The sequence below is a fragment of the Bufo gargarizans genome, chromosome 5 (assembly GCF_014858855.1).
Source record: "Bufo gargarizans isolate SCDJY-AF-19 chromosome 5, ASM1485885v1, whole genome shotgun sequence".
NCBI lineage: Eukaryota > Metazoa > Chordata > Amphibia > Anura > Bufonidae > Bufo > Bufo gargarizans.
In genome coordinates this window covers 425,262,011-425,284,427 of record NC_058084.1, presented here as the reverse complement: position 1 = coordinate 425,284,427, position 22,417 = coordinate 425,262,011, and positions in this window count along the sequence as shown.

Genomic DNA, 22,417 nt, shown 5'->3' with positions numbered 1-22,417 from the left:
AAACAATTACACAGGTGTACAGGAGGTCTTAGAAAATGCCATTCACAAACTCCTAGAAGACTGCTGGTGCATTGCTGAGCTCAAAAGTAGTGTTGGGTGCGAATATTCGAATCGCGAATGTGGCGAAACCAACCTCGCCACGGTGTTTTGGAGGGGGCTGTTTGAAGGCCTCTTGCCTCAGGATTATGGCCCATAGTAACTTTAAAGGAGAAGACAGACCGGCCGCACAGCTTAAATCTGTCTGTAGAATTGTATTTTATGTTATTATGCATTTGGTTAAATTGTATGTTATGTGGGGGTACCCAGATAGCTAATATTATTGTATTCGTGTATTCTGAGTGCCATTCACCTAATGATATGCACTCAGACTTGAGCTATCTGGGGATATGTTAAATGTCTGTGTTTGCTGTGGGGGTGTGCCATTGTGTGTTTAAATGGTGATGTCTGTCCTGTTGTCTCCACATGTGTATTGGTGATCTCCCTTTGTCCTGAGAGATAATTGGATTGCCTTCGGTTGTCTCTGGGACAGAGAGGAGGAAACCATGATGCATTGTGGGGATGTGTTGTATCTGTTCTGTGTCACAGTCTCCCTTCTGGTCCTCTAGGGGGCGGGAACGATTGGTTGCTGTACTTGCATTGTGTGTGTTGTAAGATATTGATTGGTTGGATTTCAAAACCCTGTGGGCAGTACTATGTTTGTTTTTTATGAATAAAAGGGGCTGTACCTGAAGTACAGTCAGAGCACTGCTTGACCCTTAACACGGAGCCTTGTCTCGTTCTTGGGGGGATTCCCTGTATGCTGTTGGAGACTGATTGCCAGGAGTGTAAGCCGATTGTATGCTTTTCCTGTTCGTCTGCCGGCAGCTATTTGCGAGGTTCCAGTTTGGAGTGCTATTTTGTATCCAGTTCGGGAGGTTGGTGTTCTGCAGTAGCTGTGCCTGTCTCTCAGAAAGGGGCATATCGCCTAAATGGATTTTAACCCCTTGTCTGCTGAAACGGTCCATTACAGCGAATATCAGCACTTCGAGAATTTGCAAATATTTTGAATATAGTCATATATATTTGTATTTTTTAATATTCTAGATTTTTTCTCATCTGAACCCATGATCCCTCCCTGCTTCTTGCTTGTGGGCCAATGAGAAGGCTGCAATGTCTTTGTCTGAGCTTAGCAACATCCCTAGCAACCAATAGGAAAGTTGCCTACCCCTTACTATATAAGAACCTCCCCAGCAGCCATTTTCTACAGTTTTTTTTTAAGTTCTGAGAGAGAGAGCAGTGTCATTGCTGTGCTCTGTGCTTTCCACACTACATTAGATAGATAGTTAGATAGTATATATATATATATATATATATATATATATATATATAATACAGATAGTTAGTAGGAGATAGTCAGTGTAGGTTATATCCTGATATAGTGTAGCTGTTGCCGTGCAGGGTGTTAGTTAATGTGTTAGGTTTAGCTGTCCATACATACATGCAGACCTGCTAAAATGTGAAGTTTCACGTATTGCGCCAAAATATTTGCATCATTAGTGCCGATTAGTGCAATCGCGAATATATTGGAGCACTTTATCTGCATATAAAGCCATTTTTAATGTTCTGCCATGCCAACCATTTTCTCCAGTCTCAGGAAACTTCTAGCAGCTTGGAAAATGTAGCAAAAGTGACCCACGCCTGTATTGCGTGCGCATTACGCGAATATTACATTGCCAATTTTTGCAATCAAGAAAGTAATCGCAAATTCTCAATTTCACGAATATATGAAGAATATTCACGAAAAATCGCGAATTCAAATATTTCCCCTGCCACTCAAAAGGCATGACCAAGTATTGATAATGGTTATCCCTCATAATAAAGGGGAACTTCCACTCATCGCGGTCCTGGATCCATATCAAACTGTAGATGCCTCACAAATCCAGCTTGGAAAAAACTCTGGCTCCCTGCAGACGATCAGATAGTTCACAGATTATCGATAAGGGAGATCGAATTTTGACAGTGATCTTGTTAAATCCTCAATTATCAATGCAGGGTTAGAGGGATCCATCTTTATTTTTTTTGCGAAGAAAAACCAGGCTCCAGACAGACATGAATACTCCAGGTTCAAATTAAAGTATTAAAACATTGCTGGGCTCTCAGGTGCCGACAATGGATGGACACAAGTTCTAGGGGGAGTAGTTCCTGGAACAAGTTCAACAAGATCTTTGTCTCCTTGTCAAACACATCAGCAAACTGGTGGTAGGCAGCTAGCAAGCCTTCCAAATTTGGTAGTACAGATGGAAAACATGCAGGCTGAACTGAAGTAAGGCATTTGTCATGGCAGGGTGATCCCCAATGAAGCATTTGATGGGAATTCCAGTCCAGGAGTTGATGATGCATACAGAGCTATGGCAGCACCAACAGAAGAGAACTTGTCTGTTTAGGAATTACCATAAGAGATATCTTCTCAGAAAGAAGTACGTACTCCAACTTGCAGCTCCAAGGGTTCAGTGACGAATTACGCGGACTCTGACACAGCCCTCCCATTGACGGACATCACCACCTTTTGAGGTGTTGCACTGGTATCCAGTACTGATGCACCACAGCCTGCTGCAGAAAGTTACCAGCCGAACCAGAATCAAGGAATGCCGACACGCTGAACTGGGTACCTCCAGAAGACAAAGTCAAGGGCAATAACAGTTAGCCACCTCTCCAACAGACCCAAGGCTCAGTAGGTTATCCTGCTTCTGGTAACAAAAGCGAGCAAAATGACCATTGCCTCCACAATACAAACACAGCCCATTAGTAAATATGTGATACGCTCCTCCTTGGACAGCCTTTCTTTAACCACCAGCAAGGGTTCAGATATGGACACAGAAGGAGGAGTTATTTGTCTTCTCTCCTGTACTATCTCCTGGGTACGCTCACAAAACCACCATGATTACCAGAGCATCCAGGCAGGTATGTCCGGCCAGCCAACTCATCCTTTATTCTGCCAGAGAGCCCATCTCAGAAGGCTTCAACCAATCCTTCATTTTTCCAGGCCAACTCAGACACCAAAGTTCAGAATTTAATAGCATATTGGCCTAAAGTAAAGCATAAAAGTGAGGAGGCTGCAGAAGAAGCATGTCCAGGCCCCTCAAAACTTTCCAAAAACATTCCAGGAACAGTTGCAAATTACTGGTAATAGGTAAATTTTTCTCCCCCAAAAAAGGGTTTGCCCATGCTAGGGCCTCCCACCCAAATCAGACATAAAAAAGGCCATTTTGGCCCATTCAGACTCGAACTGATGCAATAATAATTCAAAGTGTATGGTGCATATGTTTATGAAACCTCAGCAAGACGGCACATCGCCATCATAGGAGGAGGAGACAACCGGGGAGTACAACTTGAGGATTAGAAGCAGCAGCCAGACAGGTAGATATGTCATGAACATAGGACAATATCTGTTTCTGACTTGTAAGTTGCTGGTCGATCTCTTGGAGAAGTTCTGATAAGTCCACTGGGGATGGGCCAGCGAGGTCTATGGCCTGAGCTTATTGTAACAAGCAATGGGTGTGGACCCACTGTGCCAACTAATCAGTTTGACTTTGGGCAAAATCTATGGGTGTTGTCCTGGAGGTTCCTTGGTATTTACTCTTTAATGCCTATATAGAAATCTAACAAAAAATATTTGTGGAATCGCACTCACCAGATCTTGAGGTCGTCCGGTACGCAGCAGCCTACCTGGAGTCCAAGATTTGTCAGGGCTCCTACGTAAAGTCCTAAGAAGAAAGATGGAGGCAGCATGTCCGCTAAAGAACCCTTTTAATGGGAACCGCCAAGTGAACAAACGTGCAACAGGTTGGGAACTTGTGAAGTTTCAGCTGATCCACAGCCTTTATCAAACACAATGTGCAATCTAAAAGTGCCTGTTTAAATACATTAAAACACACCCACTCACACAGGAGTGGCCAATAACACAGTGAATGAGGTGCTGATATCATCAGAGGTGCGTCCTCCAATGCTCCTATAAAGTGTTTTGGTGTACACCCACCATAGGTATACGATCCATTATCCCACATACCTTCAGGGCACACATGTTCCTCGGCGTTCCTGGGCCACTAGCATGCATGTCAGGGAAGGAGGACTTACGTCACTACCTGTCTGACCAGAGATCACATGATCACGAGCGACTCCGCCCTAGCGATCAGCGCGTCATCGCAGTCCTGCCCCGTCATGTGCGCTGTTGTCAGGGATGCCTAAGAGCCGGTCCGCCTACCTCCACGTGATGAGAGTGCCCGCCTCACATCCCCACGTCATCAGCGTCAGCAGTCGGAACCTGAATCAAGCAGAACGGTAGTCAAAACTCACCGCCGCCCATATTGCATCCACTGGCACAATCAGGGACCATCCGGAGGAGTACAGGCAGAGGCTCCCCACATCCATTTCTCCAGCCGAAACCCGGCCTGGGTGACCACAATGGAAGCCACGGAGCGTATTAACTCCCACAAGAGCAATATTCGCAGGGCCCAGATTGACAAACCAGTGGCGAAGCATTTCCTGGAACGTGGACACTCGGTCAACCAACTCAGGTTTAGAATCATTGACTCTGTCGGCCCTCTGAAAGGTGGGGGGGGGGGGGGACAAGGATCGGATTCTACGTAAAAAATAACTTAAATGGATATTTGAGATGAGAGCACTCCAGCCATTTGGAATGAATGTTGACTTCTCTGTAACAAATGTGTAAGTGTTCCGACTGACCTTTGAACTGGTTCTCTGTATGGTGTTTTTTTTTAATTGTATTTTGTTTTTTATTAATTCACATTTACACTTGTTCCTAACCCACATTGGATCATGGCACACTGTAGGATTATGGGGCTTGCTCCTGCCTGTACCCCTGCGTGAGTGTGGGTGTCTCCCGCTACACGTCACGGCTGTGGGCGTTGTTGGATCCTGAATGCGTCTCTGGCAACACAGGACTGGTTGGACGATAGAGGGGCGGGGCTAGTGTGTCACCCAGGCCGGGTTTCGGCTGGAGACATGGATGTGGGGAGCCTCTGCCTGTACTCCTCCGGATGGTCCCTGATTGTGCTAGTGGATGCAATATGGGCGGCGGTGAGTTTCGACTACCGTTCCGCTTGATTCAGGTTCCGACCGCTGACGCTGATGACGTGGGGATGTGAGGCGGGCACTCTCATCACGTGGAGGTAGGCGGACCGGCTCTTAGGCGTCCCTGACAACGGCGCACATGACGGGGCAGGACTGCGATGACCGCTAGGGCGGAGTCGCTCGCGATCATGTGATCTCTGGTCAGACAGGTAGTAACGTAAGTCCTCCTTCCCTGACATGCGCGCTAGTGGCCCAGGAACGCCAAGGAACATGTGTGCCCTGAAGGTATGTGGGATAATGGATCGTATACCTATGGTGGGTGTATACCGAGACACTTTATAGGAGCACTGGAGGACGCACCTCTGATGATATCAGCACCTCATTCACTGTGTTATTGGCCACTCCTGTGTGAGTGGGTGTGTTTTAATGTATTTAAACAGGCACTTTTAGATTGCACATTGTGTTTGATAAAGGCTGTGGATCAGCCGAACCGTCACAACCTGTTGCACGTTTGTTCACTTGGCGGTTCCCATTAAAAGGGTTCTTTACCGGACATGCTGCGTATATAGAAATCTAGACTTTGCCTCAGGGAACGAGCTAGTCCGCTTACCGTGGGAGTCAGAAACACCAGTGCGAAGCACCAAGGACTCAGGTAAAAAGCCTAGTCTGAACACAGTCCAAAGTCTGGGTAGGCTCACTACTTCCATACTCCAAATAACAATTCCAAGGTCCAGGTAAGCAAAGTATGTGCATAACCTAGGTCACAGTTCCAAGGTTGGGGCAGGTGGCAAGGAACAGAATCAGTAGACAGGCAAATTACGGTACATGGGTATTCAGACAAGAGAATACACAACCTCAAAGCTCAGGCAAGAAGATCAGACTACGGCCCAACTAAATAGGGAGACTGTTCAGCAACTTAATCAGCACCTGGACAGGGGCAGGTAGAAAGCATTAACTAACACAGTGTTGAAGGACTGTTCGCAGCAATAGTCTACCAATTCATACAAGGAGGGCAGAGTGACGCCTGTGCCTGCCTGGAAAAGCAAGGCTGCTGCAGGCACTGACTGCCAGCATGACAACAGTGAGAGTGGCCATTTTCTTAGAAGGAATCTCCTAGTTAGTACAAAATAGATTTCGTAACAGTGTCAGCCACAGTGCCAATACTACCTACTGCAGTACATACATAGTACCAGCCATAGTACAGACAGCCGAATGGCTAATCTACGCAGTTGTACAGTGATTTTCTCCCAATTCCTCCCTTCAGAACTGTGCAGATTTGCCTTTCAGCAGGAGCATGTAATGTATGCTGTACATTCAACTACATATATAGTATATACCTATGGTTGTCCTGATATTATATTATGGATATAGTGTATACAGAATATTTGTACCAAGTTTGGCCTCCATAACATCTCTGCAGAGGTTGTTACCCAGTTTTCCCAGGCTGCTGAAATCCAAATTTGCCAAGCTATGTAGTGATAAATCCCTTCATATAGCTAGACCAACTTGCTATTCAGAGTTCTGGAAAGTCTGTAGACTTGCATTGGTGACAACGGATTATGTTGCCCTGGTATCATATAAGAGATTCACATATTGTATCAGAGCAGCATTGCATGTATTTTATATAACCAATATGTCCCTATTACTACCCCACAGAGATTGTTTTCCAGCTTTCCCAGATTGCAGAATGCCAGATCATCCTATTTATGAATTGGTAAATTCTAAGTATTGCAGAATACCTAGATGGATTTGCTAGCCAAGAGTCTGATGAAGCTGTGTATGAATCCCTGCCATAAATCCAAAGCCTTTCAGTGTTCTGGGAAAGCTGTAACTGTAATAAACAGCAAAATACCACATATATCAAGATTAGTCCCACTCACCATTCTTAAACAGTGCCATAGCTAGGCAGATCTTCCATTCAGGGTCCTGAGAATGCTGGGTTACTGCCATGTGGAACTATAATAGACTGCAGGGAAAATCTATCAAGTACAAGAATGTGTGTATAAATATACATACAATACATACATCTCTCTGTCTCTATCTTCCTAGAGTCTTTTCAGAAAAAAATATAAGTCCTAGGAGACCAGAGGGGCAATTTTCAGCGCCATTGGAGCATATTTGGTTTGGGTAGAATCACTTCATACCAGAATCAAACTTTTTAAAGAATTTTAAGAAATTTGCCCATCTCTAGTCATGGAAATTCTGTCATGGAAACCAAGAGCTATATTAAACAGCTTTGCGATATCTGCCATACATGTATGTACGTTAGAGGTTGGGTATATAAAGATGGTGCCCACTCAGGAGCTGAGCAATCACCATAGCACATTAGAGCCTGCTGTCTTACACAGCAGACATTCATCATCAGTGTGCCTATTATATGAGACTACTTTAATCATAGACATTTAACCCCTCATATGCCATGGTCAATTGCAATTGTAGCATCTGAGCCGCCTAAACTGAGACCACCTTGTCGCTTGGTAGGTGGCTTAGATGTGTTTTAATCAAAATGTATTGACCAAGTGTCTCAGATTTTATCAATAAAGTGAGGGCTTAGGGCTCTTTCACACTTGCGTTCTTGTCTTCCGGCATAGAGTTCCGTCGTTGGGGCTCTATGCCGGAAGAATCCTGATCAGGATTATCCTAATGCATTCTGAATGGAGTGAAATCCGTTCAGGATGCATCAGGATGTCTTCAGTTCCGGAACGGAACGTTTTTTGGCCGGAGAAAATACCGCAGCATGCTGCGCTTTTTTGCTCCGGCCAAAAATCCTGAAGACTTGCCGCAAGGCCGGATCCAGAATCAATACCCATTGAAAGGCATTGATCCGGATCCGGCCTTAAGCTAAACGTCGTTTCAGCGCATTGCCGGATCCGACGTTTAGCTCTTTCTCAATGGTAAAGTGTAGCGGGGAGCGGGGGAGCAGCATACTTACCGTCCATGCGGCTCCTGGGGCGCTCCAGAGTGACGTCAGGGCGCCCCAGGCACATGGATGACGTGATCGCATGGCACGTCATCCATGCGCATGGGGCGCTCTGACGTCACTCTGGAGCGCCCCGGGAGCCACGCGGACGGTAAGTATGCTGCTCCCCTGCTCCCCGCTCCTACTATGGCAACCAGGACTTTAATAGCGTCCTGGCTGCCATAGTAACACTGAAAGCATTTTGAAGACGGATCCGTCTTCAAATGCTTTCAGTACACTTGCGTTTTTCCGGATCCGGCGTGTAGCTCCGGCAAGTGGAGTACACGCCGGATCCGGACAACGCAAGTGTGAAAGAGGCCTTAGTCCATATGTTATGCTTGCATCTATTATTATAGTGCATTATTTTCTGTGACTGTATAAATGTAGCCCCTAGAGGGGCCAAAAAATATGTATAACTTTTTATTTTTTTGATCATTTGGAAGGCAGAGAGTAAAAAAAAAAAAACTAAAACAATTGCTGCCCTGGGAAGGGGTTAATAAACATATAGATGAACAGATTTTCTTCTCTACTTCCCATTTGTCATCTATTAAACATACTACATTTTGAGCCCTAAGTCATACGGAAACACTGGCAAGACATGCAGGGTCATTAGCATTATTTAGTTTAGATGCAGAGGGAAAAAACAGAGCTGATTCTCTGATTGCTGAGTTTGTCAAGAGATTTTAACTTGAATTTTAAATTCTGATTAGCAGCATGTTTTAAACATTTTATGGGAGAATTCAGTAAATCATGAATATTTCATGCCTTTACAGTTTGAGCTTTTTAAAAAGATTCTTTTCTGGGGTTTGCAAATTAGTAACATTTACCAAAATTTACATCTGAAACTGTACAAGTAAAGTGTCAGGATATATATACAGCACTTTCTTTATGCTTATTTCCGATCTGTATTAATAATCACTCGGCTTCAATTAGATCAAGTAATAGTAGCTCTTGGAAGAAGAGGTAGATACAGGGTCCGAACTACCTACTAAGGGACAAGCAATGATTTCTGTGTATGTGTGTAGTGGTAGGCTAGGCCCAGGCCGTAATGGACGACAGACATAGCAGCAGGACTTGGGCCTGAGTCTGACTGCTGTGTCTGTCATCCATTATGACCCAGGAATCATTCCCTGGCCTGTGCTCTCCGTAGCAGCAGGCACAATGCAGTGACAGATCATGCCCCAGCCTGTTCGCTCTCCTGCTCAGCTCAGCAGGTGTGATGACATCACTGCATAGTGCCTGCTGCTGTGGAGAGCATGATGTGCTCCATTCATTGGCGGAATGGGGCTAAGTATTGCTTTTATTTTATCTACAGGGGCTTCACTACTATAAGGCGGCACTAAGTGGGGAAGACTACTGTAAGTGGTCACTAAGAGAGCAGTATTGCTATGAAGGGGGATTAAGGGGCATAACTACTGTGTGGAGACACTAAAGGAGCATTCTATTGTGCGGAGGCACTAAGGGGCCATAACTATTTTGTGGGGACACTAAGGGAGTATTCTAATAACTATCATGTGGTGAAATTAGGTGGCATAAAGGGTCCAGGAGGCATACTGTAAAGTACATTTTTGTCTCCTCCTCCTGTCCAGCACTAGCAGCATTTTATTTCATGTTTTTGCATTACTAAATGGGTGGGGTTGTATGGCGAGTGTGGGCGGTCTTGACTAGCTGTGGAGGGTGCGGGGAAGTTGCTCGGGGAGGGACATTTAAAAATTTACTTTGGGGCCCAGCCTTTTTTTGTTATGTCCCTGAGTAGTTATTTTGGGGCTTGACTATAGATAAAAGCAGGAAGTGGTGGTTGAGCAGTGATGGTATTTGAGATGCCTTTCATTGCCAAAATTTCAATGGTAAAAGCTACTACACCTATTAACTAGGCAACCATCTTCTTGTCATCTGACTCAAATAAAATAAAAAATCACTGTATCCCATTGATATATGATCTAAAAGGGGTATTTCCACCCAGTGGTTGATTAGGTAGACAATAGGCCCTGGTCTGTTCCTAAAACTTATATGTGGAGTTTGATGCTGATTTGCTGTGGATTTTGCCTAGATATTATAAAGGATGACATTTGCAGCACAAATCCACAGCATGTATAGACATTTACACTGTGGATTGTTCCCAGATTTGTGTGCAGTGTGTGGATATGTATAAGTCTCTTCCACTTTGCTACTAGTGTGAAATGCATAGGAAAATCTGCATTGTATATGTCCAGTGTGTGGATGTGCTCTTCCAGTTCCTAGACCATACTTAGTTTTAACTAAGGTCAATGTTAATGACTTCACAATTAAAGGGGAAAATGGCATTTATGCAAGATGAGCAAAGAAGAAAGCACTACTATCCAAGAGTAACATGAACATTCCTCATGTTGTTTATCAAGATTCATACCAAGCTTCTTCAGATAACGCTCTTGCAGTGACCTCCCGAGGAGCCAGTGTAAAGAATAGGAGTGGTAGGGCCCTGATGAAGTACTGTGTCACAGTGTTCTCAATCAGATTGTTGCTCCCTGGGGATCGGTGCATTGGAATTATAGAACTGATGAAGGAGGCCAGAGTTAAATGTAACAAAGTCTTTTTTACTAAGTACAACATAGAACTTCAAATACACTCAATAGCAGTAGATTTCAAGTGCAAAACTTCTCTGGCACTAGCGAGGAATCTGGAGGCAGATTGGTTCTTGACAATTCAGCACTTAGATGATACTGGCCTCGCGGTTGTTTGGTGATGGGTGGCTTGGCTGTAGTCCATCACTTTGCAACAGTGTCTGTAGATGCTGATGTAGCAGTTCACTCTGCTGTCTGGAATCTCAAGGTTTTACCTTTGACTTTTTGGAGTAATTCTGTCTGGAGATTAGGTAACAGGAGCAGGAGCTTAGAAGGTTGCTTCCTCTCCTCTCTGTGTCTAGAAAGGAACTCCATCTCTTGGCAGGGAGCAGGTCCAACCCACTCCTACCAAGATGGGAGGAACAGGATGGTTAACCCTGTTCCTGCCAATCTTTTCAAACCATTCCTTGCTAGGAACTATGACCAGAAGCACAGTAAAAAACATAATGCATAACAATAACTAGTTGTACCCCCAGGTCTGGAGTACTAAACTCTCTGGGCTGGGGATTGAAAAGTAGAAATCTGTAGAAAATCATATCCAAGCAAGTACAACCAGAATATCATATAAAAAAAATCAAGCATGGCACGTGAAATCCCAAAATGTTGCCCTGTACCCAGAAAATGTCAAGAATATACAACAAATGATTAAGACAAAAGGCTTGGCAGAATCTGCAACAGAGGCCCCTCTAATGGAGGCTCTAAAGCAAATGTGAGCCCAATCTAAGCTATGCAGCAAGAAAATGATCCAAAGCACAAAAGCAAGCCTAGTTCTAATTAGCCAAATAAAATTAACATTTTGGATTAGCCTTGTTAAAATTTGTCAATACTTTCTTGAACTTTCTTGAAGTAGCGGACATTTAAAAGAGTATGTTTTTCAAACCTCAGTATGCTGAATGTCTTATGAGCCAGTAGTATTACTTTCTTCAGCTCCTGTTGAACCAGTGGTTAACCAGTGAAATTAACGTTCCTGCATTTTATCCAACCTCTCTCAGCAAAACCTGAAAGCCTTCTGGTGGCTATTGTTAATAGTGATATGAAGGTTGTCATATATTATATAACAGCAACATAGTACCTGTTCTACTACAAGACATGTATATTATCTGATTGAGAGATTTCAGAAGTTAATGGAATTGAAAATCATTATACCTCATCCTTTGGCCTCATGCACACGACAGTTTTTTTTCACGGTCCGAAAAAACGGGGTCCGTGGGTCCGTGATCCGTGACCGTTTTTTCGTCCGTGGGTCTTCCTTGATTTTTGGAGGATCCACGGACATGAAAAAAAAAGTCGTTTTGGCGTCCGCCTGGCCGTGCGGAGCCAAACGGATCCGTCCTGAATTACAATGCAAGTCAATGGGGACGGATCCGTTTGAAAATTGAGCCACAGTGTGTCATCTTCAAACGGATCCGTCCCCATTGACTTACATTATAAGTCTGGACGGATCCGCTTGCCTCCGCACGGCCAGGCGGACACCCGAACATAACTTGAAGCGTCCCCATCACCATGGGAACGCCTCTACGTTAGAATATACTGTCGGATATGAGCTACTTTGTGAAACTCATTTCCGACAGTATATTCTAACACAGAGGCGTTCCCATGGTGATGGGGACGCTTCAGGTTAGAATACACTGCAAACTTGGTACAAGACTGCCCCCTGCTGCCTGGCACCACCCGATCTCTTACAGGGGGATATGATAGCACAATTAACCTCTTCAGGTGCGGCACCTAAAGGGGTTAATTGTACTATCATATTCTCCTGTAAGAGATCAGGGCTGCCAGGCAGCAGGGGGCAGACCCCCCCCCTCTCCCCAGTTTGAATATCGTTGGTGGCACAGTGTGTGCCCATCGCCTCCCCTTCCTCCCTCTATAGTTAAAAATCGTTGGTGGCACAGTGTGTGCCCATCGCCCCCCCCTTCCTCCCTCTATAGTTAAAATCGTTGGTGGCACAGTGTGCGCCCACCATCGCCCCCCTCCCCCATCATTGGTGGCAGCGGAGTTCCGATCGGAGTCCCAGTTTAATCGCTGGGGCTCCGATCGGTAACCATGGCAACCAGGAAGCTACTGCATCCCTGGTTGCCATGGTTACTTAGCAATAGTACAATTGTAGAAGATTCATACTTACCTGCCTGCTGCTGCGATGTCTGTGACCGGCCGGGAGCTCCACCTACTGGTAAGTGAAAGGTCTGTGCGGTGCATTGCTAAAGAACTGTCACTTACCAGTAGGAGGAGCTCCCGGCCGGTCACAGACATCGCAGCAGCAAGCAGGTAAGTATGATTTTTAACTATAGAGGGAGGAAGGGGGGGGCGATGGGCACACACTGTGCCACCAACGATTTTTAACTATAGAGGGAGGAAGGGGGGGGGCATGGGCACACACTGTGCCACCAACGATTTTTAACTATAGAGGGAGGAAGGGGGGGGGCGATGGGCACACACTGTGCCACCAACGATTTTTAACTATAGAGGGAGGAAGGGGGGGGCGATGGGCACACACTGTGCCACCAACGATTTTTAACTATAGAGGGAGGAAGGGGGGGGCGATGGGCACACACTGTGCCACCAACGATTTTTAACTATAGAGGGAGGAAGGGGGGGGCGATGCGCACACACTGTGCCACCAACGATTTTTAACTATAGAGGGAGGAAGGGGGGGGGGCGATGGGCACACACTGTGCCACCAACGATTTTTAACTATAGAGGGAGGAAGGGGGGGGGCGATGGGCACACACTGTGCCACCAACGATATTCAAACTGGGGAGGGGGGGCGGTCTGCCCCCTGCTGCCTGGCAGCCCTGATCTCTTACAGGAGAATATGATAGTACAATTAACCCTTTTAGGTGCCGCACCTGAAGAGGTTAATTGTGCTATCATATCCCCCTGTAAGAGATCGGGTGGTGCCAGGCAGCAGGGGGCAGTCTTGTACCAAGTTTGCAGTGTATTCTAACTAGAAGCGTCCCCATCACCATGGGAACGCTTCTGTGTTAGAATATACTGTCGGAAATGAGTTTTCATGAAGTGAAAACTTAGATCAGAAAAAGCTTTTATGCAGACGGATCTTCGGATCCGTCTGTATGAAAGCAACCTACGGCCACGGATCACGGACACGGATGCCAATCTTGTGTGCATCCGTGTTCTTTCACGGACCCATTGACTTGAATGGGTCCGTGAACCGTTGTCCGTCAAAAAAATAGGACAGGTCATATTTTTTTGACGGACAGGATACACGGATCACGGCCTCGGCTGCAAAACGGTGCATTTTCCGATTTTTCCACGGACCCATTGAAAGTCAATGGGTCCGCGAAAAAAAATGGAAAACGGCACAACGGCCACGGATGCACACAACGGTCGTGTGCATGAGGCCTTTCTCAGTAATATGTGTGTCATTATTAGAGATGAGTGAAGTTTCAAACAATTTGATTTGGCAACTTTGCAGAAGTTAGCCAATAAATTTGATTTGTTCTAAATTAATTTGTAACAAATTGCTATAAATCAGGTATATATGTCACGATGGCTGAGGGAGTGTATGGAGAGGACTGCTGCAGTGAGCCCGCTCCATATGCGGCGGGTGTCACAAGAAAACCCCACACCGAACATAGGAGAGAAAGGGGAAAGGAAATAAGGCCTGAAAACTAGGGAAGGAAGATGGACACCTCCTAGGAAAAACCCTAACCAAAGCCCTGACTGACTACCAGTATGAACAGACCCCAAAGGTAGGTGAGGTCATACACATAAATACCTAAAGTACTATCAAACCCTAAAGAACCCTGGTACTAATGACAGGGATGAGACATCCTGTTCCTCCAAAAGGAAGGATGAATGGGAGTCTCCCTGAGTCTAATACAAAACAACAAGGAAATGCAACACACAGAAAAGTCAAAATAAAGTACAAAAGGCAAAGGTAATACTTAACTTCCAAGAAGCTATGGCAGCACCAGGAACTCAGCCAAGATCCAAACACCAGCTATCCACAGGTCCAACTGAAGCTATAAACTGCACAGCATTGTGGGAGAGACAACTATACATAGGGAAAGTTAAATGACCACAATAGCAACACCTGGAGGTTAAGGGTGTGGCCAGTACCAGAAACAATACAGACGACTACTGATCTACAAGGTAAACATGTCAAATCAAACCACGTGTTGCCAGTCTCAAAGATTTCAAGCCACTCACTGTCGCGAGGACTTCCGTATGTCCCGGTGCGTCAGTGACAGCGGGTGCTGGCTGTATCAAATAGCAGACAACCAGCCGTAATGACTGGGAACAGCGACTTCCCTGAACCCCATAATTTCACCCCTCAGATGCCACAATCAATGCTGATGCCATTCACCCTAATAGATCTCTGTTAGGGTGAATAGGAAAAAGGATTAAAAGAAAAAGATTCCAGGTTCTATCTCCCCGAGGGGGCTAGCGCCAAGCCCACCGCACCGCAGTCACTTATTCGCTGATTAGCGTATCGCTAATCAGCATTTGTACTTTTATAGTATCTGTAAGTGATCAAAACTGATCACAGTTAGATCTATAATTGTATTAGTGTCACCTTAGCTCGCCCTCCACCCAAAACGCAGTGTTTGCCCGATCAGGCCTGATCGGTCGCCCACACGTGCGTTCACCCACGCCCGCCCCGCAGCAGTGACAACATTTTTGTTTTTTTTTTATCACTGCACAATCACTTTACAAGCGCTGATAAAAAAAAATCCGTTTTGATATTTTTTATCAACCGCAGCGGCCTCCGGTACTTTGCTAGCCTCCCATTTGTAAGACAGGCTTGCTTTTTTTCTTGGGTAGTCTCAGGGAATACCCCTAAATTTAGTAGTCCAAATGTCAAACAGGGGGTATTCTTCTGAAGAGGCCTACAGGCTTCTGACCCAGTCGGATGAGGAATGGGAACCCTCATCTGACGAATCTAGCGGGTCAGAATATGAACCTGTAGAAAGCAGTGGCAGTCTGACCCAAAGTTCGGACGAGGAGGTTGAGGTCCCTGATAGCACCAGGCATACCCGGCCCCTTGTTGCTAGACCACAGGTTGCGCAGGATCCGTTTCAAGGGCAGCAGAGTGGGGCTGGCACTGTCGGATTACGTGGTGAGGCATACACCAGCAGCACAGCCCATCCTGGACCTAGTACCAGCACTGCCGTACAACATGGTGAAGTGGCGAGCACCAGAAGGGCAGTTGAAGCTGGTACGGTGGCACGTGCAATAATTACCCCGTCGCAGCCACCGCACAGACAGGCCCGTAGAGCCCCTAGAGTCCCTGAGGTGCTGGCAAACCCTGATTGGCAGTCCCCAACTTGAGCCGCACCTGTAGTTCCCCCTTTCACCACCCAGTCTGGAGTTCAGGTTGAGACAGCTCAGATCGGTTCGGCCCTGGGATTTTTTGAGCTGTTCTTGACTGTGGAGCTCTTGGACTTAGTCGTGGCAGAAACAAATCGGTATGCCACTCAATTTATAGCGGCCAACCCGGGAAGCTCTTTTGCCCAGCCTTTCCGGTGGAATCCAGTCCAAGTTTCCGAATTTAAAATTTTTCTGGGCCTTCTCCTGAACATGGGTCTAACCAAAAAGCATGAATTGCGGTCATATTGGTCCACGAACCCAATTCATCACATGCCCATGTTCTCTGCTGCTATGTCCAGGACACGTTTTGAGACGTTTGCGTTTCCTGCACTTTAGCAACAACACCACCTCCCGTCCCAGATGCCATCCAGCTTTTGACCGGCTCCACGAAATTCGGCCCCTCATAGACCACTTCAACCAGAAATTTGCAGATTTGTATACCCCTGAGCAAAACATCTGCGTAGACGAGTCCCTTATACATTTTACCGGGCGCCTTGGCTTCAAACAATACATCCCAAGCAAGTGCGCCCGGTATGGGGTCAAATTGTATAAGCTCTGTGAAAGGGCCACAGGCTATACCCACAAATTTCGGATCTATGAGGGAAAAGATCAGACCCTGGAGCCGGTCGGTTGCCCTGACTACATGGGGAGCAGTGGGAAGACAGTCTAGGACTTGGTGTCACCCTTATTTGGCAAGGGGTACCATCTTTATGTGGACAATTTTTACACAAGTGTGTGTCACCACCAGACATCTGAGAAGCTCTGACAGATGCCTTTCAGAACCTCCTCCTTGAGCTTCCTTTGTTTTGGTTTTCAGTTCCTCATCTCGTTAGCCTCTCTCAGCTGTCATGTAGTTGGACTGATTGCATCCCTTTAAATTCCTCCCCATAATTAGTGTGCAGTTTATATTACTTCCTGGAGTGTGTGTGCATGCTGATCCTATTTCCCAGTCTTCTACAAGATAAGTGTTGTACATTCATTTGTGATTTTCTGTTTGATGGATCCCAGGTGACCCTGACTCCCTCCGTGTCTAGTGTAGGGAGCCGGTGGTCGTGTCCCCTCACTATTATAGGGTGTTCAGGTGTTATACAGTCGAGGTACGAGAATGTGCGATCATCTACCATTGGGATTTTCGCATAGGCTGAGCAGTCAGGGAGAGTGCCAGGTCTGATGCAGGGGTGTCATGGAACCATGAACCAGACGTGCAACAGAGATAAGTGGAAATAAGAAGGCTTTATTGAAAAGCAAGCTGTAAGCAAAAGTCCAAACGGATGGCTAAACCGAAGCAGGGTCTTGCGTAGACAGAGGTCAGGAACCAGAAGGGTAGTCAGACGAAGCCTGGATCAGGAACCAGCAGGGTAGTCAGACGAAGCCAGGATCAGGAACCAGCAGGGTAGTCAGACGAAGCCAGGATCAGGAACCAGCAGGGTAGTCAGACGAAGCCAGGATCAGGAACCAACGGGGTAGTCAGACGAGGCCAGGATCAGGAACCAGAAGCAGCAGCAGTCTTAGAAGCATGTGAACACAGGAGGACCAAGCAAGGAACTGAAGCCACAGACCTCCTATATATATGAGCTAGGCATCCAGCTCCTCCCAGTGGGAAGGAGAAGCCGCAGGGTGGAAGGCTACAAGAAACCCAGAAACCAAGATGGCCGCCAGCACATGTCAAACGAAGGAGAACAGTGAGAAGGTAAGACCATGACAGTACCTCCCCCTCAAGGGCCCCTCCTCCGCGGAGTAAGGAACGGTTTCTGAGGGAAGCGTGCGTGGAAGGCTCGGAGCAAAGCAGGAGCATGGACATCTGCAGAGGGAACCCAGGAACGCTCCTCTGTACCATAACCACGCCAATGGACCAAAAACTGCAACCGACCGCGGACCAGGCGTGAGTCCAGGATATTGCTCACTTCATATTCCTCACGATTGCCCACTTGGACCGGACGGGGCCGAGGAACCGAGGAAGTGAAACGATTACACACCAATGGCTTCAACAGGGAGACATGAAACACGTTGGAGATCCGCATGCCAGGAGGAAGCGCAAGGGCATAGGCTACCGGGTTTACCCTGCGAAGCACTCGGAAGGGACCAACAAAGCGAGGCGCCAGCTTGGGAGTGGGCACTCGAAGGTTGAGGTTGCGGGTGGACAACCATACACGGTCTCCGACCTGGTAGGAAGGAGCGGGCGCTCGTCTGCGATCAGCCTGGAGTTTCTGGCGCTGCGCAGAGACCTCAAGGGACCTCTGGATCTGTACCCAAGAAGCACGTAGGACGGAGAGGTGATCCTCCACAGCCGGAATATCCTGGGGAGAGAATACCTCCGGTAACACGGCAGGTTGGAACCCATAATTGGCCATGAAGGGAGACGTCCCAGAGGAAGAGTTCACCGCCGTGTTCCTGGCAAACTCAGCCCAAGGCAGGAGGTCAACCCAATTGTCTTGGTGATCGGAGACATAGCAACGAAGGAATTGCTCCAAGGCCTGATTGGATCGTCCTGCGGCCCCATTGGACCTGAGGGTGGTAGGCCGAGGAGAAAGAGAGATGAATCCCCAACTGGGAGCAAAAGGCGCGCCAGAACCTGGACACAAACTGACTCCCCCGATCCGACACAATCTCCTTGGGCAAACCGTGCAACCGGAAGACCTCCCTGGCGAAAATCGTGGCCAACTCTTGTGCAGAGGGTAACTTCTTGAGAGGAACACAGTGGCACATTTTGGAAAACCGATCCACAATCATGAGAATGACCGTATGGCCTCGGGATGCAGGGAGGTCCACAATGAAATCCATCCCCAGGTATGACCGAAGTCGGAATCGACTCCTCCCCGGACAGCTCGGAGTACTGCCGTGATAAGGCATCCGCTCTGATGTTCTTGGAACCGGGTAGGTAGGAGACCACGTAATTAAAACGTGACAAGAACAGAGCCCATCTGGCCTGACGTGGTGTCAATCTCTTGGCCTCAGAAAGGTAGGTCAGATTCTTGTGGTCCGTCAGGATGAGAACCGGAACCACCGAACCCTCGAGCAAGTGCCTCCATTCTTTAAGGGCCTGCACGATGGCCAATAACTCCCTGTCACCAATCTGATAGTTGCACTCCGCGGAAGACAGTTTCCGGGAGTAAAACCCACAGGGAAGCAGAGGACCCTCTGGTGTTCTACGCTGAGACAGGAGGGCGCCTACTCCCATCTCAGACGTGTCCACCTCGAGGACAAAGGGCAACCCAGGGTTGGGATGCGACAGAATCGGAGCCGACACAAAGGCGGACTTTAGAGCCTCAAAAGCTCGGATGGCCTCGAGCGGCCAGACCTGGAAATTACTGCCCTTCCTGGTCAGATCCGTGAGAGGCTTGGCTAGCATAGAAAAGTCCCTGATGAACTTCCGATAATAATTGGCGAAGCCCAAAAAGCGCTGCAGGGCACGGAGACCACTGGGCTGGGGCCACTGTAAGACAGCCGAAACCTTCTCAGGATCCATGGAGAACCCCTCAGCGGAAATGATGTAACCTAAGAAGGTTACCTGGGATCGGTGAAACTCGCAATTCTCAAGCTTACCGAACAGCCTGTTCTCTCGTAACCGTTGCAACACTCGTCTGACATCCATAATGTGGGCCTCCATGGATTCAGAATATACCAAGATGTCATCCAAATAGACCACCACACACTGCTGCAACAGGTCACGGAAAACATCGTTGATGAATTCCTGGAAGACTGCGGGCGCATTGCACAACCCAAAGGGCATAACCAAGGATTCATAATGACCGGTCCTGGTGTTAAACGCGGTCTTCCACTCATCGCCCGCCTTGATCCTTACCAGGTTATATGCCGCCCTCAGGTCGAGTTTGGTAAAGACCGTGGCCCCTTTGAGGCGATCGAACAGCTCGGAAATCAAGGGTATCGGGTAAGCGTTCTTGATCGTGATGCGATTGAGACCCCTGTAATCGATACAAGGCCTCAACTCACCGCCCTTCTTTTTCACAAAGAAAAATCCAGCCCCTGCCGGGGACGAGGATTTGCGAATGTGTCCGCGTGAAAGCGCCTCCCTCACGTACTCCTCCATGGCCTCATTCTCCGCTACCGACAGTGGGATAGACTTTGCCACGAGGAGGAACGGCACCAGATTGTAACTCTATGGCACAATCGTATGGGCGGTGCGGAGGTAGGGCAACCGCGCGCACCTTATCGAATACATCCCGGTACTCTTCGTATTCAGGAGGCAACAGAGAGTCCGAGGAAGTACACAGCAACTTGACAGGCCCATGGATGCAACTAGCCCCACACTGCGGTGACCACGAGAGGATCTCGGCCGATCTCCAATCGAAAGTCGGATTATGCTTCTGGAGCCAGGGGTACCCCAAGACCACCGAGTAGTGTGGAGACGAAATCACCTGGAGACAGGCCGACTCTCTGTGAACGGCACCAATGGCTATCCCCACTGGAAGGGTCTCATGAGTCATGTGTGGCAGCAGAAGGGGTCTGCCGTCTATCGCCTCAAGAGCCAGTGGGGAACCTCGAGGCTGCAGAGGAATGGTATTGGCGGCAGCGAACACACTATCAATAAACAAACCACCAGCACCAGAGTCCACCCACGCCTGTGTCGTCACCGAGCCCCCGACCCAGGAGAGGACAACAGTGATCAGTGGTTTGTCAACACGGGAAACCGGGGACGAGGAGACTCCACCCAAGATCTGCCCCCGACAGGATCTCAGGTGCGAGCGTTTCCCGGACGGTTCGGACATGCCAACCGAAAATGCCCACCGAGACCACAGTACATGCATCGGCCCTCGCGTCTCCGGAGTACCCTCTCCCCCTCGGACAGGCGAGCAAACCCCAGCTGCATGGGTTCACCCCCAGACAAGTCATCCCCAGGAGGCGTGGGAGGAGAGGGAGGCACGGGTGGGACAGCAAACGTAGGCGCCAATCTGTTAGAAGGCCTCCGCAGGCTCTCCTTAAAGGAAGGTCTCTCCCTGAGTCTGGTGTCAATCAAAATCAGGAAAGAAATAAGAGACTCGAGCTCCACTGGTAGGTCCTTAGCTGCAACCTCATCCTTCAAGGCATCCGAGAGACCATGAGAGAAAGCAGCGACCAGAGCCTCATTATTCCAGCCCACCTCTGCTGCCAGGGTACGAAACTCAATGGCGTATTCAGCTACGGATCGTGAACCCTGTCTGATGGACATAAGGAGCTTCGCAGCAGAGGCAGCACGAGCCGGCACATTCGAATACCTTCCGAAGAGAAGCAACAAAACCGGAAAACTCGGCAACCACCGGATTGTTGTTCTCCCATAAAGGGCTGGCCCAGGCCAAGGCCTTGTCCGAGAGCAGCGAGATCAAGAAGCCCACCTTTGATCTCTCAGTAGGAAAGGCATGTGGCAGCAACTCGAAATAAATGCCCACCTGGTTAAGGAAACCTCGGCACTGAGTTGGCTCTCCCCCAAAGCGCTGTGGAAGGGGGGCAGAACCGATCATACCCCGAGACACCGCAGGCGCAGCAACAGGTGTCAGGGTAGACTCTGGCGCAACAACCGGAGCGGCAGTAGGAGCGGGCCCAGGAGCGACAACCGACCCATCGGCAACGGAAGCGAAATGAGCCGTGCGTTCAAGCAGGGTTTGCAACGCCACAGCGAACCGACCCAACAGGTGATCCTGCTGATCAAGTCTGGCAACCAGCGTAGGTAGCGAGGATGGCCCTGTACCGTCAAAATTCATGGCTTGGTCCTAATGTCATGGAACCATGAACCAGACGTGCAACAGAGATAAGTGGAAATAAGAAGGCTTTATTGAAAAGCAAGCTGTAAGCAAAAGTCCAAACGGATGGCTAAACCGAAGCAGGGTCTTGCGTAGACAGAGGTCAGGAACCAGAAGGGTAGTCAGACGAAGCCTGGATCAGGAACCAGCAGGGTAGTCAGACGAAGCCAGGATCAGGAACCAGCAGGGTAGTCAGACGAAGCCAGGATCAGGAACCAGCAGGGTAGTCAGACGAAGCCAGGATCAGGAACCAACGGGGTAGTCAGACGAGGCCAGGATCAGGAACCAGAAGCAGCAGCAGTCTTAGAAGCATGTGAACACAGGAGGACCAAGCAAGGAACTGAAGCCACAGACCTCCTATATATATGAGCTATTCATCCAGCTCCTCCCAGTGGGAAGGAGATGCCGCAGGGTGGGAGGCTACAAGAAACCCAGAAATCAAGATGGCCGCCAGCACATGTCAAACGAAGGAGAACAGTGAGAAGGTAAGACCATGACAAGGGGTCTCCCTTTTTGTTCCTTAGTTTTGGATCCAGTGAGTCATATATTCATTTGGTGTTGTCTTGTTTCCTGTACACCTTCCGTGACAGTGTGCCCCTCTTCAGGCATTTGTTCCTAGAACAGATTGGCTGCTGTGGCACCGCGCGACCTAGTCGCCGGGGCTTCCCCCAACGGCTCGTTACCACCCGTCTTGCAAGGGGGGAGAGGGCTGCCTTGTGTAA